This window comes from Equus caballus, chromosome 5 (assembly GCF_041296265.1).
Source record: "Equus caballus isolate H_3958 breed thoroughbred chromosome 5, TB-T2T, whole genome shotgun sequence".
Taxonomy (NCBI): Eukaryota; Metazoa; Chordata; class Mammalia; order Perissodactyla; family Equidae; genus Equus; species Equus caballus.
Window position 1 is genome coordinate 70,062,362 of NC_091688.1, and position 26,628 is coordinate 70,088,989.

The following is a 26,628-nucleotide window of genomic DNA, read 5'->3' on the forward strand; positions in this document are numbered from 1 at the left end:
CAGAGGTCAAATTAATTTTAAATATGATTTAACAGAAAGATACAGAAAAAAGCTATAATTCACTTTTGTACTTTTTAACATCATAATTCTTATCATCTTCCTGAGGAAAAATATTGTATATTGTTTTTTCCATGGTTGAGATAAATACACAGAATTTATTGACTCATTCCAGCACGAACTGAATAATCAAATGATTGTAAACTCTTATCTATGGTTCTCTGAGAAAACAATAAAATCAAAAATAGGGGACAGTTGTACTGCCTACTTCGTCAGTGGGGACTAAAATAATCATAAAGCTGTAAATTTGACCTATAAGGAAGAGGAAAGAAGAGGTAAAGGAAGAGGAAATTTGGCCTGTAAAAAGATTATTTTGTGCTCCCTAAGATTTGAGTTGTCCAGCTCTGGTGGTCTAGTGGTTAAGATTCGTTGCTTTCATTGTAGTCCGGGTTCATTTGCTGGTGCCATAATACCCATCTGTCAGTTGTCATACTGTGGCAGTTGAGGATTGCTGTGATACTGAAAGCTATGCCCCTGGTATTTCAAATACCAACAGAGTCACCCATGATGGACAAGTTTCCTCAGAGCTTCCAGACTAAGACAGACTAGGAAGAAGGACCTGGCCACCCACTTCCAAAAAAATTGGCCATGAAAAGCCTGGAAATAGCAGGAGAGCATCGTCTGATATAGTGCCAGATGGTGAGAGGATATTGCAAAAAGAATGGACAGGGTTCTACTCTGCTGTACACAGAGTGGCTAGGTGTCAGAATCAACTTGATGGCACTAACAACAAAGATCTGGGTAGATTTCATTAAACAGTTTCAGATTTCTTTTGTTTGTTTGTTTGTTTGTTTGTTTGTTTGTTTGTTGAGGAAAATTAACCCTGAGCTAACATCTGCTGCCAATCCTCCTCTTTTTGCTAAGGAAGACTGGCCCTGAGGCAACATCCATGCCCATCTTCCTCTACTTTACATGTGGGATGCCTGCCACAGCATGGCTTGCCAAGTGGTGCCATGTCCACACCCGGGATCCGAACCGGCGAACCCCAGGCTGCCAAAGCGGAACGTGCAAACTTAACCACTGCACCACTGGGCCGGGCCCCAGATTTCTTGAAATCCCTCTTACCCCTCCTAGTCTACTCTTGAGTGATAAGAACTAGCTTCTTTGGTTTTCATATCAGTTAGTTTAGCTTATACATATTTTGGAGACATACACCCATGGTAATCAATAAGATTTCTTGCCTCAGGTTCAGGAGTCTGTTTGCCACAGCTCCCAATCCATTACTCGTTTTTCACAGACGTTGTACCCTCTTTCTAGTGATATATTCCTGAAGAGCCAGCTCATTCCACTGGACTTCCTTCTTTAAAGGAAAACATCAACGCAAAGAAAATTTATTTCCCTCAGCAACTATTTTTATGTATTGACCAGTTTCTGCTTTAACTGTCTCACTATGGCCAGCTTTCTCCCACACCGACTTGTATTTCTGATGAATAAAGTTAGAATAGAAGAAACGGCACATAAAGTTCTCACCTTCAAATTTACCACTTATCTCTTTCTCAAGATTGGATGTAGAACCACCATTAGGGGGAGTAAAGAAATCTTTGCATGAATCTGATATAAATTAATGAAACCACTTTCCCCAATTTGGACATTCTCCTAGGATGTGTTGGCTCAATCTGCCTCTTGAGGCCCCAGATCTGGTAGTCTAAGCAAAGTGGAAAATAGGAAGTAAAGATGTGGCTGTTTAGACTGAACTCTGATGTAGGCCTTAGGAAAAAGTAATAGTAATAAAAATAATACCTAACACTTATTTATAATTAATATGAGCCAGACCTTTAGAATATTTCATATACTTTGTATGTTTTAATTCATGTGATCTTCATAACAACTGCTTGAGTTAGGTACCAATAAAAACATTGAGATAGATGGAGATTAAGTAAAATGCCCAAAGTCATGCAACTATAAACTATGCTCCTATTAAAAGTTCTTGAAGTTTTCATATTATCCAGTCAGCTCACTAAGACAGTAAACTAGATAGAGAGTTAATGTAGAACCCTGAGTGGAAGTTGACTACCAATTCTCCTAATCCTGGTGGTGGTTGTTAAGAGTCTGGATGGAGCCCAAATCCAGCAGAGAAGAGAGCATTACCACCATATGCACAGTAGTGTACTGTACTCTAAGAGGAATACAAGGAAAATATAATACATGGTTTCTACCATCCAAAGTTTTACATTCTAAAAGTAAGCTTGGATATTCACATAAAACAATTAAGTAGTAATTCAACCCCATATATATTTATCCTATCCAATTGAATAAACATTTACTTGAGCTTACTCTGTTTTACAAACTGAATAAAGATGCCGATATCAGGATCTACATTTAAGAAGAAGAAAGATGAAGGAAGTGAGATCTGTTTGAAGGATCTCAAGGTTTAGTGTGGAAAAGTAAGCTAATAAATCACCAATTAAAATTTCAGTGTAGTCAATGCATTGAAGCACTAGGTGCCCAAGAAGAAGATGTGACTGGCATTTCCTAGAAGACCAAGAAATTCTTGCCAGGAAAGGTAATGATTTAAGCTAAATCTTAAAGGATACATCTTTAGGATTTCTGTGAATGAAATATTTCTCATATGAAAACACAAATTTTTATTCCTAAATAAAACCATTGATTATATTTGATATTTCCTTGGTACATTATAGATGTGCAACCTTGAGAGTGTAGCCCATTCGTGGACACAATTAAACTTTTGATATTGCAAATCAGTCTTACTTGGAACATGGCATTTGGAAAATCAATTTAGTGAAAGGCCAGCTGCCAGGACAATAGACACATGTATCTTCACATCAGTACCCTTCTGCTACCTAATACAAAAGCTACGTCAATGGCTAGATCAACATCATTAGTGAAGAGATTTCTCAAGTTTAATCCATTGAAATGCCTTATTTTCACACATTTAAAAGAATCTAAGGATTTGGAAATATATTGTGGGTTCCTGTCATTTTATTTTGGGAATAATATCAAGATATAATACTTTGACAAATAAATCAGTAGTGTGCCACTTCAATTGCATCCTTACTGAACACCCACTCAGTGCCAGGTACTGTTCTGGGCATGAAGCATACAGCAATTCACAAGGCAAACAAGAGTCAAGCTCCAGGAAGGCTATACTCTAATGGAGAAAGCCTGACAATAACTATGTAAGAAATAAATAAATAAGCTAATTTTAGATAAGAATTAGAAGATAGATAAGTGCTATGAAGGAAATAAATAAAACAGGATGGTGGGCTAGAGAATGAATTGAGGATTATACAAGGAAGCCATTTTAGCTAGGATGGTCCTAAAACCCCTCTCTGAAAATATGACATTTTTATCTAAGGTTAGAATGCCAAAGTATTACTAACCACCAAATATCTATTAAAGAGAATTCCAGGCAGTAGGAACAGCAAGTGCAAAGGCTCAGAGACTGAGGTGATCTTGCAGTGCTTGAGGGAGAAGGAAAAGCAGAGTGGCTGGAGAATACTGAAAAAGAATGAGAGTGGTCAGAGATGAGACCAGGGAAGACAGCTATAGACAGATCATAGAGGATCTTAGAAATAGGGTAAGAAGGTTGGATTTTCTTCCAACTGGCATAGAACGCCTTTGGAGGGATATAAGCAAAGTAATAATGTGATTAGATTTAAACTTTAAAAAATTATTCTAGCTACAGCGAAGAGAATTGACCATAGGAGAAAAGAATGAAAGCAGGAAAATCAATTAAGAGGCAATTGCAGTTAAACAAATAAGACATGATGGTGGGTCAGACTCTAGTTGTAGGAGTTGGTGAGGTATGATCACATTCATGATGCATTTTGGAAGTGGAGCCAACAACATACTTGCAAATTGGGTTTTTGGCTTAGGGGCATGATAAAGATAAGACCCAGAAAGAAACTGAAAAAGAATTGTAAGACAGAAAAATAGTTACTTTTTGCCATGTTGTTTGTAATGCTTATTACATATCTGAGTGAAGATGCTAAATAAGCTTCTAGAAATATGATTCTAGAATTTAGAAAAAAAATAGATATAGAAAAAAGGATTTTTATTTGGGAATTATCATCAGATAGACAGTATTTGAATTATGGAATTGAATAATATCATAAAAGAAAAAGTATAGAGGAAGGAAAGGGGCCATGCATAGACCCCTGTGGCCCCCAGTATTTAAGGATGTCGCAGAGGAAGAAGAGAAGCAAGGGAGATTGAGAAAGAGCAGCAGAGAGGTAAGAGGGAGCCAAGTAAATGTGATATCATGAAGACCTAGGGAAGAATTTCAAGAAGGAGAATTTTGTCAGTGGTTGCTGTGAGGTCAAGAAAGAAGAGGATGGATAATTGACTCCTGGATGTGGTGAATTAGAGGGCCCTGGTGACCTTCATAAGAACATTTCAGATGTTTGGTGGCAATGAAAGCCTGATCAGTGGGATATGTTAGCTAGCTATTGCTGTGTAACAAACCACCACAAAACTCAGTGATTAAAAATAAGAACTGTTATTTCTCACAAGTTTATGGGTCAACTGGGTGGCTGTGCTAATCTGGACCAGTCTCAGCTGATCTCAGCTGGTTTAGCTCATGTACCTACAATCAACCAGTGGGAGCCTAGCAGTCAGCTGCTCTAAAATAGCCTCAACTGGAACAATGACTCCTCTCTGTTTTGCAGGGTCTCTAAACCTCCCAAAGGACAGTCCCGGATTTTTTTCAGATGGTGGCAGCGTACCAAGAAAGGGGGAAGAAGGGCACAAGGCCTCCTGAAACCTCGGCTGAAAGTTGGCATGCCATCACTTCCCCGACATCCTATCGACAAAGGCAAGCCCATGACTGTCCCACAATTAGAGTGAGTGAAGACTACAAAGTTAGAGACCAAAGGGTGTAGATACAGGAAGGTTATTAATTACAGCCCACATTGCAATTAGGTCACCATATGTGGGCAAGGGGTTGAGAAGAGAATAGGAGGACAGTGCACAGAGATGACTACAACTATATTGAAAAATTCTGCTGTGAAAAGTAGCAGATAGATGGGTGCCAAGCTAGAGATGCTGTGGAGTCAAGGATTCTATTTTGTCTACTAGATCTTTGTTTTTAAGATGGGATATGAAGTAGTATGTTCAAAGATGAATTGAAACGATTCACAAGAGAGAGACAGAGTTCAGGAAAGAAAGGGACACCTGTGGGAACAAAGTTGTTGAATACATGGACTAAAATCAGAGGGGCTGGCCTTACGCAGGAGCAGGAACATATCTTCAAGTACAACAGAAAGCAAAGGAAGGGCATGGGCATACTTAGTCTCCCTCATGTTAAATTGGATGTTTATGTCAGGATTCTCAGGGATTAAGAAAACTGCACCGGCTCAGGGAAATCTTATTTAAAAAAAAAAAAAAAAAAAAAAAAAAGGACTGACTTACAAATCAAAATTACACAGAGAACTTTTCATACCAGGGGAGTTTACTTCTGCTATGAAATACAGCTGGTGAAAGATAAAGACAAAATACATTCAGAAGAGGAGTCGCCTGGGATCAGTGTCTTGATTCCAGAAATCAAAATATTCCACAATGACTTGCAAACCTAGTGATATAAAATGCGTCCAAAGAGAAGTTACTCTCCAATGTAAAATACTGATTTAGATCCATTGTGCAAACTTGCATTGTTAGTATCTTCCTGGAGTAATACATTTTGAATGCACAAAATTGCAACATTCCACTAATCACTTGAAGAATTGAAACAGTCATTCAGTTAAAGATTGCTTAAACTTACACACCACTGTATCTATGAAAAATTCATCAGCTCACTATTGAGAGCTGTTGAACTAATTGCCCATGAGTTGGGTCAAAAGTCTTTGAGTGTCTGATACCATTTAGGCAAATTAGTGCAGGTGGAGACGGTTGCAGGAGAAAAACATCACAAAATGAAATTTTAAAAAATCTGAGTTTATTTGCAGTTTTTACAAGATTTAATTCATTAAATTGCAGATTGAGAGAGTTGTATGGCTGACAATGAACATAATATGTATAGTGACTGTTTCAAAATCAGAAGCCCTCTTCCATTCAAACCAGGTTCTGATTTCACTGAGAATTCAGGCTGACTAAATACCTAAAAAGTGAACTTTTTATGTCAAGTGTTAGGTCTTATTTTTACATTAGTTGAAGCCAATACAATATGGCTCTTGGGTCGAGAACAGAAGCTTCCTAATTTCAAAAGCCTTCCTGTAAATCCTCCCTATATATGATTTTATCCTAGGTAGATTGCCTCGGGCTGCCAGTGAGGAGCCTAAGAGGACAGGTCATCAGTAATTAAACATAGAATGGGACCTGTGTTTAATTAACTTAATTTAACTTAAGGAGTTCTTGACTTCTATTTTTCATTAGAGAAAACATTCCAAAATCAAAACTCCATCTGACCCTAGTAATGCCTAACTGTACTGAAGCCATCACACCGACAGGGGGATGAGCAGATGGGAGATACATATAGTTGGAGACGTGTACAGTAAGGCACAAATAGACCAACCAACAACCAGGAGCTCAGAAAACAAAGAAAGAGAAAGAACCAACTGAACAGACCAGAGGCAGACAAGAATAAGACAAGTTTAATTCACTTCGGTAAACATTTATTGAGCAGACACCGTTCAGAAGTAGACATGGGGAAGGGGTACCAGACAAGGTGGACATATAAGCATCTAATATTAATGTAATGCAATGATAAGGTTATACACAGGATTCCATGGATGCCCAAAGGAGGGGCATTTAATTAAGTCCAGGCACAGGGAAAGTATGCAGGAAAGTATATTTTCTGAGCTGTATCTCAAAAGGGTGCATAGGAACTAAAGAGGTAAAATAGAAAAATATTTTAAGATGAGGCAAAGTAGAGGTTCAAGGGCATGAAATATCATATTTATAGAGATGGTACAACCAGTAGGGCTAGAGTGGCTAACAGACCAGGTCATGGAGAGCCTCGTTTGCTAAGTCTGAACTTTATCCAGTACGTAATGGTAATTTTTTTCAGCACAAGAGTCATATGTTTTGAAGGAGTCAAGACCGGAGACTGATAAATTAGTGAGCAGCAATATATGAGTATATGAGAAGGAAGGACCACATAGAAAAAAATAATGTAAAGTAAAATTTGTAGGTTTTTGGCAGATATACAGAAATAGAGGTAATTGGATGGAAAGAAAGGTAGGGCAGGAGAGAGGTCACTGAAAGAGTTGTAACAGCAAGAGAAATATGCCATGATCAATAGGCCTGAAAGATTAATGAGCTTTCAGCCCTGGAAATTTTGACATCCTTCCCCCACAAGCAGAAATCCACATGGAGATGATCCCAGAAGCCTTCGATTAGAATCTAAGGTAGATACACAGGCAGTTCGTACACTTAAGGAATTCCTAGGGCATTTTATTCATGAAAACCTTAGGAAGTATATAAACGAAACACATCTTGGAGTCTCCAGGAGATAAAATGACATAAACCTATTAGGATAATTTGAGTGAGTAGTTGCCATAACCACATGCATATTTACAGATTGTAGATGAAAATAGGTAAACTTTCAGTTTGACGTAGCTTGTTCTTTGGCCAGATCAAACAGCATGAAGGCACACCCACTAATCTCCACATTCAGTTTTTGCTTTTTGCTATCATTAAAATCAGGCTAAACACATTTGACAACCTCAATTCCAATTTCTCCTCACCAGTGAAACCCAATACTTGTGTTTCAACTCTTCCTTAAAACTTTTCCACTAACCTTTCGTTACTCTGAGGCAGCTCATTAATTAAAGACTTTTAGGAAATTATTAACTGAGAAAAGGAGTTTTTAGGGTCAAGATTTTGATGGTTTGAGTGATATTACAAATACTAATAAGTGAAATATATCAAATAGGCCATTTACTGTTGCCGTTCAAGTATGGTAAAACTCTATAAAGTGCAGCCTACAAATATTTAAATCAATATTTCATGAGATACCATTTATGGAAAAGAAAGTCTTCCTGGACTGTAAAAAGATCCAGTGCTTTGCTTGGAAGACAGAACTTAAATAGCAGAATTTATTACGTAATCTGAAATCCAGCACCTCTCTGGAAAGCTTTGAAAGATGTAGCTCTAACATCGTTTTCAGCTGTCCTGGGTAGCAGGATAAGCTAAATCTCTTTATTTATTTTTTTTAATTGTGAAATCTTTACATCTATATCATCATGTTAAATATCCAGTGGCCAAGTTCTGCTCCTATAGTTCTTACAAAGCCAAATTAAAGAGAGAACGACCCATGTTACATCTGTAAGGTCGGGTCTCTAATAGAAAAGGAAACATCTCACGAAGGCTGAGATCAAATCCTTTTAATGGGCTTTCAACTTGGGGGGGAGGAGATCTATTCCGAGCATAAACACCGCCCTGCAGAGAGAGTCTGTTTATGATGCTCTTAAATGCCTAATAGGTGTTCAACATCAGCTGTGAACTTGTGAACCCAGAAGGAATTTAGGGGTATTATAAGTGTGGTGTCATATAGTACACACACACACACACACACACACACAGATACATACACGTATCTAATGCAAGCATAGTCAGTGCACTATTATTGCTGTAAAACCCACTGTATACTATCTTAGATCCTAAAAAAAGATTTTTTAAATTTACAACTGGAAAAAAAAATAATGGATTATAGTGACTCTACAAAATCAATAGCTAGCCACATTAACACAAAAACGTTTAGGAACTGAATGGCACGCAGTTTTGCACTGTTGAATTTTTCAGTTAGATGTGTATTTTATTGTCTTTGTTTAAGAACTCTACATAATAAGCATTCCTCAATAGTATACATTCTTCATAATGTTGATATTAAAAAAGTTTTTCTAGTATTGAAAGTGGTGGTTGGAATTCTTTGTTAGGCCTTGGAGAGTAGTAATTTCACAAATTCTCAACCAGATATTTAAATTCTCATACTTAAATAAAAGCAAATCTCTATTTATGTAGCAGATATGGTCTTGAAGAAATCTTTAAAGACAGAAATTCTTAATAAATTACCATGTAGTAAATAATTGGAGAATTGCGCAGTTAAGTAAAATATATAGTAAATCTTTTAATAAGGTGAATCTTTTGGTGAATTGAAAAAGATCCTTTAATATGCCTGTTTTGTGAATTAAGATTTAGTGTATGAGACTGTCTTAAATTGAGGCAGATTCGTATAGCTTGTTGGTGAGAAAGAAACAATTCTAATTACATGAGTTGGGACTTTGATGAGATTGCTCAATCTTTTTAACATTGAGTAGACTGCTTTAAAAAAAATCACTCTATGAGAACTGACTAGATTATTGTCTATATTCCTCCCTTTGGTTACCTCAAATATCCATGTATCAGGAATCATTTTTATCTGTAAACAGCAGAACTCATTCCATCCAGGATATACAGAAAAAGAATATCTTAAAGGTAATGAAGTCACTCATAAAATATCAGGGAAGACTGGAGCTATCTTCCTGCAAACTACACAAGCCAGGAAGATTAGTCAAATTGCACCAATAGAATGCTCCAGTAAGGGTTCCACTGTCACCACCACAGCCCTAGAGTGTGAACTGCCCACCCTCAGGGAGCATGGAACTGTACCCCTAGAACATGTCTGCTTGTATGTGTGACTTCTGAAAGCTCTTTGTCTTTCCACCATTCTCACAAGAATTAATTTTCTGTGTGTGACCTCTTCACATCACTCTCTTCTGGACTGAGTCCCAAGTGAGTTCTCTCCAACCTACATTCTAGCTCTAATGGAAAGTAGGAAAGCATTTCTGTCTTCTACCTTAGAATATATCTTAAGGTAAGAGATTTCAGGAGGTGTATTCAGAAGGTTCACGGAAGACCATAAACAAGACAAGCGTTCACTACAGTCTCTGCCTAGCGTCAGTATATTCCACTCCCCTATGCCTAAACTTCCGAGCATCAACTACCACAACAACAAATGTTTATATCTAACATAATGCAACCATTTTTAAAAAATGAAAATGCACTCCCTCTCTCCCCAGAAGGGGGGCTACTCAACAATTCTTCAGTTACTGCATCAGCTCTAAGTCCAAAACCAATTGACCTCATTCTAATAGTCTCCGACAAATGGACAATGTTGAGAAGTCAACCATCACCACCAGGGATAGTGAAATTAAATAGGTAAAACAGCAAAGGAAACATGGAGAGAAATAGAGGTAAATTAGTTAACACACAGTTCCTAAATATTTAACAATTAGCTCCCACCAGCAAAGATTTTTCTCTACTACTAGAAAATTGAGCGTTCAACAGTGATGTCAAATAGCCCTTAGGGGATGCCACCATGGCCTGCCACCACAACCACTTTATTTAATATTGCATTGAGTAAACACTGGTTTGGCTCGGAAAAGGCTACAGACAAATGGTCATAATGCATATCTGATTATCAAGAGCCTCTTCTATAATGGAGGGTATTTGCTGGATATTCAAATATTCTCACACTACCTCATCTGAAAGAATAATTCACACATTCGTCTTTCAGACCTTCTTTTCACAAACCCTCTTGTCTGTTCACTCAAAGCTCCTGAATTATCCAGCCAAAACATTAGGATGTGCTCATGAATCAATGTAAATGCATACCTCAAGCATCTGTCCTTTTAGACAAAATGAACAAGACACACTATTCAACCAGTTACACATGGGGAAGATTTCCCCTCCCCTAAGTCTTTAGAGCCTCCTGACAGTGGGGCAATAATGCTACAAGAGTCCACTTTCAGCCAGGAGCAGCACAGTATTAATGAATCTTCTCTTAACTTTTGACTTTCTCCTGTCAAAGGTCACTGGCGTAGGATGATAAAGGAGAGCTGAGAAGGTAAGCCACCTGCTAATGGAATTTATTTTTTGTCACGTTGAAGCATATTCCTGCTTTGTCAGGAAAAGTACCAGTCTATTCCAATTGTCCCAGTATAATTATTAGCAGTGCTCTTTTTACTTTCAAAATTGTCCTGGTTTGGATAATAAATCATATATATTCACCCTACATATATACTACTTCCACTTGATAATATAATGCTACTGGGCATGCTAACTTTTCTTCTTGGTGGATTGGCTCACCAAGTTGTCCAAGTTCATGATAATGTGCAGCTCAAACATGGTCAATGATTGGCTGCTTAAATTCCACTACCACCTATAAACAAAAAGAGAATAGCTACTTGTCAGAGAAGGCATGTCTTTGCTCCAAAACTCTCGGGCTGTCTGCTGTGATTCTCCCAATAGTGCTTTCCCAAAGCACCCCAATGTGCGACACATGCTCTGAATACCACTGTATCCACTATGTCATAAGAACCAAGTGGTAGAATAAATTACGCTATAGCTTGGCACTGCTGGAGAGGCTTCCCTTGATCTGGGACCCTCTCAGATCTGGCGGTCTTTTGAGTGATAGGCTGAATTATTTAGAAGCTTATTCCCAAATATGGTAGGCATTTCTCCAGTATCCAAATAGGACCACCAAACTTGTGCATAAAGGGCACAACTTGTCTTTTACTTTGAAGAGGATGTCTTAGCAGATCCCTTAATTGTAGAGCCATTAAAAGGTAAATGGAGCTTGAGGCCCCCGCATTTTCATGCATTTCGTCTGCCTCCCTCTGGCTCCCCACACAGAGGCACTAGAATACCTGCTACTCCCTGATCTCCTAGTCCTTTCAGTATGATGGCATCTAGGTAGTAGAGCACACAATGTCCTGTGAAATGGTGAGAAAATCAGGGTGTTGGATGGCTACATTGTTTCCATGAATCTAAAGACTTATTAGGCCCTGAGACAAGATGATGAAATGTGTTGCTCTCCCTGTAAGGTAAAATAAAACTGTTTCTCCTGTTCTCTGTATATTGGAAGGAATAAAAATCAAGAGCTGTATAGTAGATGCCACAGACGGTGCTAATTTTCTCCAATAGAGAGATAACGTGTGGAACAGCAACTAAAAATTAGTCACTATCTGAATAAGCTGATGAAATCATGTCACATTTTTCAAGACCAATATGCCTTCTGAATGGCCAAACGGTTAAGTTAAATGAGGTTTTCATTGATTAGCATTGGCTTAAAGTCAGTGTTGAAGGCACTGGACACAGTTATCCCACAAATGAATGGAAGTGTAGGGAAGGTTAGGTGGAAGATTTAAGTAAAGTCATATGATATTATCACACAGCCTCTCCTCAAGTACTCTATGCCGCCCCTTTTCTTCAGAGTGCCTCGTTCTGTTAACTGACTTTGTTCTTGGAATTCAAGAACTCCCACGACCCTCCGTTATAGTGGCCTGAGATAAGGCTGTTCTTACCAGACCAACCATCTTTCTTTGTTTTTGGTTTTCCAGTTCAAATGAAACTTTAGTAGGCTACTTATGTATTTCAATCCTAGTGACCCCAACATTAATTAAGAGGCCTCCACAAATAAGCTTGCAGATCATATAATTCTGATGATGACTCTAACTTGGCTGCCTGTAGTGGAAATCATGATCACCTCTGCCTCTGTAGGATTCATGCTTCACATTAAAATCATGAAGCCTATTTACATCCTGCCCCTACCACTTAGGAAGGTTATTTAAGCTCTCTGTCAAAATTACAGATATTTTCTGCAGTTGCTACTTCCGTAATATTTTACATTTACCATGAGGAAAATGGTTTAAAACATGCTAAGTATTTAGAACAGTACCAGGCACAAAGTGTTCAATGCTAGCTAGTATTATTGTTATACTTTTTACTTTGAACTTTTTTTTCATAATGGCTTAAATATATGGCTGTGTACAGCACCCTATGTAAACTATTGCAGAAATTCTATCCATCTTGTTTTGTTTCATATGAACTGTTCTCTTACTAAATAAAAATGTTTTTTCTTTGTCCAGCTTTATAGTACCCTGTCTACATGGCAGAGGCCCTGGAACACCGGAAGGTCCTTGTGTTCCCAATTTACTTGATGCTTACACGTAGAGTCAGAGTAAACAACCCAATTTTTCCACAATTTATTAGTAATTATCTTTTTTCTTTTCACTAAAATAGATAATTCTCTCTAAGGGATTTGCTAGAGATGTCAAAAAGCATAGTGGCTTTGAAAAGACCAGAGTTCAAATCCTGGTCCTGCAACTTGCTGACTGTTGCTCATTTAGCAAGTTTCTTAAACTCTTTCAACCTTATCACATGAGGATTGGATTTTATTATATGTAAAATGCCGGGCAAGGAACTACTCAGTAAATTGTAACTCAACACTATTAGTAATAGCATTACTAACATCAACACAAAATCATTTTTGTTATTTATTACACATATAGTTCTAGTTAATGCCCTTTAAAATGAATTATAAATAAGCCAGTTAAGGGAAGGTGAAACTAACAGTTTTGGGGTATTACATTGGGTGGCTTTAGATCATGAATAAAGGTGTCTTAGTCTACAGCAGTAATTGATTATCTTTATTCACAAAAGGAGAAAACAACATATTTCACTCACACCTCACTGCATCTGAGTTATGGAGGAATTCAGTATTTTACAGGTACCTCCCACTCTTCACTACCATCCATAAAGGGTTTTCTCACTTTGCACCCTTGACAGTGTGAAAAGTGCAAATACAGCTTCTGAATACCACACAGCAATTAGGGTAACGATCTTTCCATGTATGGGGCATTGAACTGCCCCCTGTACTATCCTATCTCAGCTGGCTAGGAAAGTTTGCCGTATGGTGCTACACAAAAAGGATCTTATGAAAGCTATGGCGAGAAATTGTGTGTTGAAAAATATCACAAGAAATTGAGGTTGCATCTGTTTTACGAAAAACATTAAATTCTTTCAGCAGTTTTTTGAATTCTATTCCAAAGTAATATTAAACCATTTAAGACAATACTGCATAATTCAAAAGAAAAGAATGGATATGCTGCAGCAAGGAAAATTGTATAATATTGTGGTTTAATATAATAGAAGTCAGCATTATCTGGATCTCTCTAATCATAATTTCAGCCATTAAAGCACCAGGGACTCCATCAGTATAGACACTATATTCTGACTCAATTACATTGCGCATTAAAAGTAGTGGTTTACAGCATCTATTAGACTTGTCATTACCCTTGTGCCATACTTGATTGACCAGAGGGGTGGGGGAAACCCTCTCTCCTAAGGGAGAAGAAAAGTGAAAAGCAAATTCAGTGGAATGTATAATAGGTGCTCCTTGGGAAAACGCTTTAGGTCTCAGTTCATTTCTTTCTAAGATGAACATTCCCACCAAAAACATCAGAGTAAACAGCATGCCTCATTATTCCTTTCCATTGTTCATACAGCATGCATATAGGTATAATGCTGATTAATGGAAAGAAATTACAATGTTCAATGACTTTGAATAAGCAGTGGAGGAAGCAAACATTTACTAGACTCCATCAATGAAAAAAACTCTCCAATAAAACTCTCCAATAAAACTTACATGGGAGGATAATGGCTCCAGCTATTCTGGTGAAGGACACAGAGTCCCCTTTCCAATCAATCGTTGGGCTTGATGCTTGGTGTTGGGAACTACTCGACCCCATATATCACTCTGAAACGACAAAGCAAATAAATGGCAATTGAAAAAATAAGCTCTTCAGATACACATCATTTGGGAGGCATTTGATAATCTCAAAAAGCATACATAGGAGTTGTATGTACAGGCTTTCATGATCTGTAGCTAAAAAAAGCTCTGATTTTAGAAATTATTTTCCTCTAGAAACCAGATTCACAGTATGTCTGACAGAATAACTCTCTAATATAATTGGTCTTTGTCTTCAAGCAAAGCTTTGTCAAAAATAATAATTATAGATAAAATAATAATTATCATTATAGACTAAAGAGGTAAATTTTTCACATGAACATATTGCCTGTAACGTGAATTTCAAGATAACAAAGAAATAGACACCAATGTTGGCTTTCATAGCTGAAAGAAAAGTAACACATGTTACTTTTACTAGAATCAGAACTGTTAAAAAGCAACTTAGATCCAGGATCTCCAAACCAGACTAATCTTCAGAATTATTTATGGAGATTTTGCACCATTCTACTTCCTGGGCCCTATCCCAGACCCAGTATTATAGGCTGAATTATGTCCTCCCAAAGTTCATATATTGAGTCCTAACCTTCAGTACCTCAGAATGTGACTCTGTTTGGAGAAGACCCTTTAAAGAGGTGATTAAGGAGAAATGAGGTCATTACGGTGAGCCCTAAACCAATATGACTGTCCCAATAAGAGGAGATTAGGACACAGACCAGCACAGAGGAAAGTTCGTGTGAAAACAGAGGGAAAATACAACCATTACAAGCCAAGGAGAAAGGCCACAGAAGGAATCAACTCTGCCAACATCTTGATTTCAGACTTCCAGCCTCCAGAATGATGAGAAAATTCATTTGTGCTGTTTAAGCCCCCCAGTCTGCAGCACTTTGTCAGGGGAACACTAGAAGACTAATATATCCACTAAATCAGAATCTGTCGGTATTGCCCAAATAATTTTTCTTCTTAAAAATATCTCCAAATTTACATATCCAAAAGAAATAAAAGCAGGATATCAGAGAAATATCTGCACCCTCATTGTTTATTGCAGTTATTATTCACAATAACCAAGATGTGGCAACAGCCTGAGTGTCCATCAACGATGAATGGACAAAGAAGACGTGACTGTTATTCAGCCATGAGAAAGAAGGAAATCCTGCCATTTGCAACAATATGAATGGAAGTTGAGGGCGTTATGCTAAGTGGAAGAAGTCAGACAGAGAAAGATAAATACAGCATGATATCACATATATGTGGGATCTAAAAAAGTTGAACTCGTAGAAACAAAGGGTAGAATGGTGGTTACTAGAGACTGGGGAGTGGAGGAAATAGGGAGATGTTGGTCAAAAGGTCCAATCTTCCTATTAGAAGATGAACGCCCAGCATTGTGATTACGGTTAGCAATAATGTATTATATACTTGAAATTATATAACGAGATTAGATCTTAAATGTTCTCACCACAAAAACAAAATGGTAATTATGTGATGTGGTAGAGATGCTAGCTATGGTGGTAATTATTTTGCAATATATAAGTGAATCAAATCAACACATGGGACACCTCAAACTTACACAATGTTACATGTCAATTATATTTCAATAAAGCCAGGGGAAAAATATCCCCAGAAGATTCTGATTATTGACCAAATCTAGATAAAGCCCAACATCCAAAATTCGACTCCAGTTATTTCTTTGTTTGTTTTGTTTTTTGAGAGAGCAATTACTGAACATCTGCTTTGAGCTAGGAATTGTTCCAGACACTGGGAATACAGATGAATAAGACACAATAATTGCATTCAAAGAGCTCACCATTTAAAGGGCACAGACATAAGGTGTGGAATTAACACAGAGCAGAGAGTATTAAAGAAGAGCATTTAACAAAGTCTAGAGATCAGCAAAACCTTTGTGAAAGAGGTGATGTTTGAGATGTGTGTTAAAATACAGTTAGGAGTAAACCAAGTAGAGAAAACTGGGTGGAAGAGGCAACATGAGTGTCAGCAGAAAGACAAGGGACAAGATAATCAGTGCAAAGAACCACGAGTGGTTTACAGCTGCAGTCTAAAGACCTTCCATGGAGAATCCAGACGAAGCTTGAACATGTCCTGCCTGTAACTTACCCTGAACCAAAGCATTAACTCCTCTCCATCCATATTTCCTATGTATTCTAAAAGCACTAAAAAAAAAAATAGTCACAGGAAAAAAAATAAAGAACTGAATTCATTTAGAGTTCTAGGCTATTTGGATTCCAAACAAGAATCAAGCGCTGATTTCCAAATTCTATTAATAGAACCTACAAATATTTTCAGTGGAAGTGGATCACAGGTCTTGAGAACAAGAATACAACAGAACTCTCTGTAATAAGAATCTTCTTGGTCAAGGGCTTAATTTTATTTGAACACTGTGTCTGTCAGAATTAGAAAAAAATCCACTCTAACCAGTTTAAGTAAAAGAGAATTTATTGAGTTCAAAATTAAAACTAGTTTAGTAGGATGGCAGAGTCCGCAGTCTCAAATAATGTCCTTGGAATACATTATTTCTATCTCACACACCTCTAACTCTTCCATTCTCTATGTTGGTTTCTTTCTCAGGAACATCCTTCCCATGATGGTGACAAAATGGCCATCAGTAACTCCAGACTTCTTTCCATTTGGGATGTTCTAGGGACCTTTTTCAGACACTTTCAGTAAATACCATTAAAAAGGATTCCAGTGGTCATAAGAATTGGATTCCCATCCTTGAACCAATCATTGTGGCCCAGGGGATGCAGGGATATGACAGGCTAGGTTTTGGGTGATGTGTCTTCATCTAAAGTCAAGAGAAGAAGTCATAGCCATCTAAAATACATGAACTAAGAATAAGGAAGAGGCAGTTAGTTTCCAAGGAAAAATCAAACTACTGTTATAAGAAAAAGGAATGCTTTGAAGGCAAATATATTAGATATCCATTACAAACACAAAAATCTATTAATCTGGCTGAAGGAATAGAGATATGGAAATCCCTTTTTGCTCTCAAAAGAATTTCCTTGGGAATTGTCCATACATAGGCACTTTGGAAAATGTTCAAATTAAGGGAAATAAACCTTTATGCTACAACTCTTCCTCTCTCCACACTGTTATTATCACCATCACCAGTACTACCATGTGTACAAGCCAGCCCAAAATGCAGAGTATTGTCCTGAATATAATCCTGACTATAAACGGGAGCCACCGGCCATCCTATGCTAAGGAACAGAACAGGAAACCACACATAAGTATCACTTTCCCCACTTACATCGACTTTGGAAGAATAGATCTAAAATATTCTTATTCGTGATTCTTTAGGCAATTAAGACCCTGGGAAAGTCTCATGGTAGAAACAAAGACAAGGACACGTTGTTATTCACACACATGAAGAACACGATCCAAAGAATAGTAAAGCTTCTCTCTGTGCTTTCTTGTCTTAGGGTGAGGAAGAGCTCAGCATTATCTCTAGGCAAAGCATGGCTTCCTTTTGATGTCTAATCAAATAAGGAAATATTTACTATCTCAAATAATTTTGGTTTTGCTTGGTCAAGACGTTTTTCCAAAGGAAAAAATTCAGTATTTCATTAAAATTCTGGTTTTCTCACAAAGAACATATAGTGTTCTCAATTACAAATAATAACTTTTATGATTGCTCTATAACAAATTCTAAAGCAAATCTTATAGAGATTATTCAATGTTGTCAAAGATTCATCAAGACTTCATCAAAATTTAAAGCTGGTCTTCAAAACAAATTTTTAAAATAATAAAAGACAATCCACAGACTGTGAGAAAATATTTGCAAAACATATATATAAAAAAGGACTTGAACCTGGAACACATATATATATATATATATATATTTTAAACTTTCAAAATTCAACAATAAGAAAAAAACTAATAGAAGAAAGGGCAAAGATTTGAATAAGCACTTCAAGAAAGATAATATGCAGATGGAAAATAAGCACATGAAAAAACCCTTGACATCATTGGTCATCAGAGAAATGCAAGTTGAAACAACAGAGGTACCACTACACACACTATGCACCTACTAGAATGGCTAAAATTAAAAAGACTGATCACACTAAGTGTTGGTGAGGATAAAGAGGAACTAAAACTCTCATACACTGCTGGTGGCAATAGAAAGTGATACAACCACTTAGGAAAACAGTTTGACAACTTCTTAAAAAGTTAATACACACTTACCAAATGATCCAGCCATTTCACTTTCATTTTCATTTCACTTTGACTTTCTTTTTTTTTTTTTTTTTAAAGATTGGCTCCTGAGCTAACAACTGTTGCCAGTCTTTTTTTTTTCTTCCTTCTTTTCCCCCCCAAAGCCCTCCAGTACATAGTTGTATATTTTAGTTGTGGGTTCTTCTAGTTGTGGCATGTGGGATGCCACCTCAGTATGGCCTGATAAGTGGTGCCATGTCCACACCAAGGATCCAAACCAGTGAAACCCTGGCTGCCGAAGTGGAGAGTGTACACTTAACCACTCAGCCAAAGGGCCAGCCCCTCACTTTTACTTTCTTATCTAAGAGAAATGAAAACGTATGTCTGTACAAAGACCTATACATGAATATTTGTAGCAGCTTTATTTATAATAACTAAAAACTGGAAGCCACTCAAATGTCTATCAACATATGAATGGATAAATAACGTGTGGTATATCCATGTAATGGAATACTACACAGAAATAAGAAAGAATAAACTAGTGCACACTATAATATGGATTAATATCAAAATAATTATGCTGAGTAAAAGAAGCCAGACAAAAAGAGTATATAATGTATTATTCCATTGATATAAAATTCTAAGAAATGTAAACTAATCTGTAGGGACAGAAAACAGATCAATGTTGCCTAAAGACTTGGGGAGGGGACACGGATGGGTCAGGTGGGAGGAATTACAAACAGTATGAGGAGACTTTTAGGGATGATAAATTTGTTCATTATCTTGATTTTGGGTATGGTTTCATGAGTATCTATGTTTTAGTCCATTCAGGATGCTAGAACAAAATATCACAGACTGGGTGGCTTATAAGCAATGGAAATTTATTTCCCACAATTCTAGAGGCTGGGAAGCCCAAGATCAAGGCACTAGAATAGTAGCCTTCTGGTGAGGACCTCTTCCTGGTTCATAACCAGTGCCTTCTCCCTGTGCCCTTACATGGTAGAAGGAGCAAGGGCTCTCTCTGGAGCTTCTTTTATAAGGGCACTAGTCCTTTTCATGAGGGCTTTGCCCTCATGACCTAATAGTCTCCCAAAGGGCCCACCTCCTAACACCATCACCATGTGGGTTAAGATTTCAACATATGAGTTTTGGAGGATATAAACATTCAGACCATATCTGTAAAAATATTTCAAGTTTTATCATATTATACACTTTAAATATGTGCATTTTATTATATTATCACTCATATCTCAGTAGAGCTATTTTTAAAAATCCATCAGTTTGAAAAGCTTCCAGGTAAAGATAAATGGTTAAAAAAAATCATACAGCCATAACAATAATTGAAAAGAAAACTATGAAAAACATGCAGTCTAAGTATTCCATATAGTAAATTAATATATAATATAATATAATACAGATTAAGAACTGCATATATATATACATTAAGATATGGTGAGTACAACATTTTTTTAAAATTTAGGGCAGCCGAAGATGCTTTGAAACTGCATCAAAGGAACCAAGCTCATTCTGGAGCTGGACTATATATGAACATCCATGGTGGCCATTGACAAGAAGGGGTCCCAAGGACAAACCAAAGTGATCATTTAGGGCTGCAGCCTTGTAACTACTCCTCTGTACCTACAGGGAACGGATAAACTATAATTAAGTTATTAAATCGGGATAGCGAAGTTTAAGTCCCATAACAGGGGTGTGGTGGTTCATTCCACTCTTCTGTCTACTTTGAAATTTTCCATAATAATTATTTAAAGATAAATATATTTTGGTTCAGCCACACAGTAGAATATTATGTGGCCTCTAAAACTCCTCTTTTCAAAGAGCATTTAATAACCTGAAGAACAGCTCAAAATAAAATGGTAAGGGCAAAAGGCAGGATGAAAATTAAGAATGTATCAAGATCCCAATTATTTGTGTACATGTTTATAAATAAGGAGATGAATCAAAATGTCTACAGCAGTGACCTCCAAGTGAAGAGATTGAGTGATAATTATTTTCTTCTTTTTGTCTCTATTTTAAAAATTATCTCCAGTAAATAGGTAATATTAAGCATATAGGGAGCCAGCCCTGATGGCCTAGTGGTTGGGGTTTGGCACACTCCACTTTGGCGGCCCAGGTTCGGTTCCTGGGCGTGGAACCACACCACTCATCTGTCGGTGACCATGCTATAGTGGCAGCTCACACAGAAGAAGCGGAAGGACTTACACTTGGAATATACAACTATGTGCTGGGACTTTGGAGAGGGGAAAACAAGAGGAAGATCAGCAACAGATGTTGGATCAGGGCCAATCTTTCCCAGGAAAAAAAAAAAATATATATGTATATATATACACATATATATATGTATAACACTTAAAGTATGTATGTCTGCTTAGAAAGTTTTAGTGTTAATTGGCTGAGCTGGTGTAGGTGTTTCTACTGAAAAGTAAAAGTAGAGAATAAGAGACTTTCGGGGCTCTCTCCAGGCCTATAATTTTATAGTGTCTCTCAAATCTGGCCACACATTAGAACGATGTAGGTTGTTTTTAGAAATACTAATGTCTTGTGCCCGTTCAAAAAGCTTCTGATGTAACTGGTCTTGAGCAGAGTCCAAGTACGAGTCTTATTTCTTTTGCTTTTTGGAGTTTTTGCTCAGGTTTTTTTTTTTTTTCCTTTTTTCACTTCTCTCCAGGGGAATCTAATTAGAAGTCAAGATTAAAAACCAACGTTCTATATGTATTGCTCACCTTAAAAAAACAAAAAGGCCAGGTTATTCTACCAGCAAATGGGTTTATTCAAGGATAGCAGTGGAATTGGAATTCAGGTCAAACAAACTACGGTGAACCATAGCAAGTCCAGGGAACAGAGGAAAGGGATTTGTTTTTATAATGGGAAGGAGGAAGTTGAGAGGGCTATTTCGAAGACTTCGGGGTGGTGACAACTTCTAATTGGCTGAGTGTGCTGGTTTCTCATTGACCCGGCTGTTTCTGGGCAAGAAGAAATTCTGCCTTGCTCCTGCTGAGGTATGTAAACTAAGCTTCTTGTTTGGGGTCTGAGTGGTACAGTACAAGAGCTCCTTTTTTAGGGCTTCCCAACTCTGTTTTAAATGAGGTTTCCTGTATTTATTTTCACAGTGTGTATCATCTATTATTTACCAAGCACTATACCTTGCTAGAGTGAAATGTACATGGGGATTCAATGACTTGAGGAAAGCATCGTGGAGAACACCTGGAGATGGAGAGAAAAAACAAAACGTCATCATAAACCTTGTAGCCAGAAGCAGTTGGAACACAACTAGCAGAGATTCTGTGTGTATAAAAAGCTCCAAGGGGGGAATTCAGTGATCTGCATTCCCTCTTGGTCATCTGCTAGAAATTTATTCAGGTAAGTTCAGAGAATATGACAAATATTTGATTCCACTTGCTCAAAATTTCAGCCGTCCATGTACAGGGGATGTATTGATTCCACTGAACTCTATGTTGACCTGCAATTTACCAATCTTCTCTCCTGGCATCCTTGGTCCAACAGGCTGGAAGTTACTATATTGGCTAGAAAAATTGATGCTGGTTATCAAGAGGAAATAGGAATGCTATTGTGCAACGCTGGCAGTAGGAGTAAGTCTGGAACTAATGGGCTCCTCTAGGTTGCCTCCTAGTACCAATACCAATGTATTACCCAGTAATACATTTTAGAAAAACTATTCAACCCAGTGTAGGGAGACACTTTCAGCACTGGAAGGACTGGCTGAGGGCAAAGAAATTAGATGGATCAGAGGAGGGAAGGAATTAGGAGTTTTTTTCCCTTATCCATTAACCATTTTTTCTCCTTTCCATTTCCCCTGCTATCTTATGTAGAATGAGCTGGTGATGAAGAACTTTATAAATTTGGTACATATACTAAGTATATCAATACAGAACAGTGACTGAACTGGGGGAGGTTGAACATCATCTAGATAGATGTAATGATTTGTGAAATTTTGAGCTTTCACTTTTGGGAGAAGGTCAGAATTTCTTCAATCCTGAAAAGAATAGTTCCTTTATATTAGGTTTCTTTATATCTGTAGCATGCTGCTGGCTCCCATTGTCATGCGGATGTTTAAATCTGGGAGGAAGATACATATGCATGTGAGGTGGCCTAAAGGGTAATTTCAGCAGACGCTACAGATTGATTCACCCATCACCACTCCAGCAGCCTTACAGTGTATCTCCCTGTTCACTAGAGGTTAGAAAATTAAGTCTATTTCTCAAGTTCCCTGTAGCTAGGTTACACATTGGACTACATTCCCCTAACAGACTTGCTTATGAGACTGATGCTGGAGATGAGATTGTGAGCAGGGCCTGCACAGGTCTGACAAGCATGATAAAGGAAGCCTTGGGTTTTTCAGCAGCAGCTCTAGGGGAGGCTTGGTGAATAGGTGTGGAAAAACAGATGGCAGCAGTACGATTTCCTGATTTTTTGGGGAACAGTTTGGGCATTTCTTCTACTTGTGTCGCTTCTGTCTGTGTAATACAACCTTAGTTCAATGCATGCTCAGAAATTCTCTGAGCCAACTAATACTCTGGAATAAATTCCTTCCCATTTAAACTAACAAGAATGGATTTGACTATAACTAAAAACACTAACTAACAAAAGGAGATAATGATATATATATAGCTGAGGCTCTGGTAGACTAAAACTGTGTTTATATAGCATTTATATTAACCTAATAGAACAATATCATTTTTATATATTATTTATATAATATACAATATATTATAATGATGTTAAATTACGTTTGTACTAAATTTATATTAAGCAGCTCAGAATGCTCTTTTGGCATAGAATTGTTGGGGGGAGCTTGACATTTCAAAAATCTTTAAAAAGAATATTTTGTCATTTACCGAAGGCTGGAGAAATACCACATTTTAGTTTAACGAATTAAAATTATAGACTATCCTTACCATAAGAGCAAAATCTAAGACATTTTCCAAGAATTGTCATGAGGACAGAGGGGAAAAAGGATCTCATGACACTTAGGTAGGAAAGAAAATGACTCACGATATTCAGGTAGGGTAGATGAGACCTCTTGTTACTCAGAGGAGAGGAGAAAATGAAGCTTCAAGTTCTAAGTTGGCAAACATCCAAAAAGCTACCCTGTGGCCCAGTGGTTAAGTTTGTGGGCTCTGCTTCAGTGACCCTGGGTTTGCCACTTTGGATCCTGGGCGCAGACCTATGCACTGCTCATCAGGCCATGCTGTGGCAGCATCCCACATAGAAGAACTAGAACAACCTACAACTAGGATATACAACTATGTATTGGGGCTATGGGGAGAAAGAAAAGAGAGAGGAAGATTGGCAATAGATGTTAGCTCAGAGCCAATCTTCCTCACCAAAAAGCATTAAAAAAAAGATATTTTAAAAGAATGCTAAGAAGATAAATTTGGAAGAGGTCATAGTATTTGTAAACTATTGAAGATTTTTAAATAGGTTATAACATTTTCCCATTTGAATAAAGCATTACATTTCTTTGTTACTTGAAATTTAAAATTTTATGAAATGTGACATGAAGTTCTCTTAATTATGGAGGCTGCTTTCTTCTTCAGAATCTCTGGATGAATAAGACAGACATGAGAGCCAGATGATGTACAGTTACACAAATGTGTTTTTGATTGAGTGACTGTGTCCAAAGAATGCCATACCATGTGTTGTCCTCTGCCTTCTTCTTTTCCGTATTTTCACCACTGACAAGAAAGTAGCTTAAAATAAACTAATGGGACTACATCAAACTAAAAAGCGTCTGCACAGCAAAGGAAACCAATCAGTAAAATGAAAAGGCAACATGCAGAATGGGAGAAAATATTTGAAAATCATGTATCTGGTAAGGGGTTAACATCCAAAATATACAAAGAACTCATACAACTCAATAGCAAAAAACCAAACAATCCAATTAAAAAATGGGCAGAGGAACTAAATAGACATTTTTCCAAAGAAGACATAGAAATGGCCAACATGATGAAAAGGTACTCAACATCGCTAATCATCAGGGAACTACAAATCAAAACCACAATGAGATATCACCTCACGCCTGTCAGAATAACTATCATCAGATAGATGTGATAAAGTGTTGGCAAGGATGCATAGAAAAGAGAACACCTGTGCATTGTTGGTGGGAAGGTAAATTTGTACAGCCACTATGGAAAACAGTATGGAGGTTCCTCAAAAAATTAAAAATAGAACTGCCACATGATCCAGCAACCCCACTGCTGGGTGTATATCCAAAAGAAATCAAAATAGGATCTCAAAGAGACATTGGCACTCTCATTTTCATTGCAGCATTATTCACAATAGCCAAGTTATGGAAACAACTTAAGTGTCCATCAATGAATGAATGGATAAAAAAGAGGTGAGAGATATATATACACAATGGAATATTATTCAGCCATTAGAAAGAAGGAAATCCTGCCATTTTCAAGCGAAATAAGTCAGACAGAGGAAGACAAATACTGTATGGTATCACTTATATGTGGAATCAAAAAAAAGTTAAGTTCACAGAAAGAGAGAGTAGAAAAGAGGTTGCAGGGACTGGGGGATGGAAGAAATAGGGAGAGATTGGTAAAAGGGTACAAACTTTCAGCTATAAAATGAGTAAGATCTGAGGATCTAATATATAATATGGTAACTATAGTTGATAACAGGGTATTGTATAATTGCAATTTGCAAAAAGAGTAGAACTTAAATGTTCTCACCAAAAACATAAAAAGACAAATATGTGAGGTGATGGATGTGTTACTTAACTAGATGGTGGGAATCCTTTAATAATGTGTATATATATGTACACATATATGTGTATATATGTATATATAAGTGTGTATATGTGTATATATATGTGTATATATGTGTGTATATATTTAACAATTTGATATATATATCAAATTACCATGATGTACACTTTAAATATCTTACAATTTTGTCAGTTATACCTCAATAAAGCTGAAAAAATAAAAGGAAGTATATATATATATCTTGTAACGTTATTAAATCTTTATAAGACATAAATGTGTATCCAAAGTGAATTCAAGAAACAATAAATATGGACCACATGTGCATAATAAAATTCAATTTTAAAAAATATGAACTCCACAACTATAAGATAAGGGAGATATGAATAGAAAATATCTCTGCATCAAAAAATTAGGTGTTTGGTTAAACCTAAGTTGAATGTGAGTCAGTAGTGTGAAAAGAAGTTCAAAAAAGAATTGAGTCCTGGGGCTGGCCCCGTGACTGAGCGGTTAATTTCGCATGCTCCGCTGCAGGCGGCCCAGTGTTTCGTTGGTTCGAATCCTGGGCGCGGACATGGCACTGCTCATAAAGCCACGCTGAGGCAGCGTCCCACATGCCACAACTAGAAGGACCCACAACAAAGAACATACAACTATGTACTGGGGGACTTTGGGGAGAAAAAGGAAAAAAATAAAATCTTTTTTAAAAAAAAAGAATTGAGTCCTTTTCAGTTTGCACAGCTAGAAGTACAGAGCTCATGTCTTCCTTCTTTGAATAAACCAAATGGGAATACTAAACTCCATTCTAACTATGACATTTTAAGAGAGAGAGTGAGAAACAGCACGTCCAGATGACCAAGGCCAAGATGGCAAGAGGAGAGGATCTGGAGTGAAGGTATTTGTGGAATCCTTGAAAGAACTGTGTTTGTCTGACTTGCGAAAGACAGAGCTGCTTTGAAATATTTAAGGAGTGTCCTTGTTGAGCAAGTATTAAACGTATTCTAGGAGGCCTCTGAAAACTAAAATCAATTTGCGCTATGTAATTGTTGGCTCCTATAACCCAAATGACTCCCCTAGTTTTCTTGATCATCTTTTCCTCTAATATCCAAACAAAATAACATTCCTCCCTTCTCCATATTTCCATGATTTCCTGGAGGGAGGGGAAAGTTGCCTGAATTCTATAAG

General features: G+C 37.3%; 1 long non-coding RNA gene across 1 annotated transcript in view; it reads right to left on the reverse strand.

Moving 5' to 3' along the window:
- Positions 1-26,628, reverse strand: part of LOC138924327 (uncharacterized) — an 87,331-nt gene that overhangs the window by 15,823 nt on the left and 44,880 nt on the right. The window contains exon 2 of the long non-coding RNA XR_011439326.1: positions 14,423-14,533. This is a non-coding gene — a long non-coding RNA (uncharacterized lncRNA). The remainder of the gene's footprint in view (positions 1-14,422; positions 14,534-26,628) is intronic.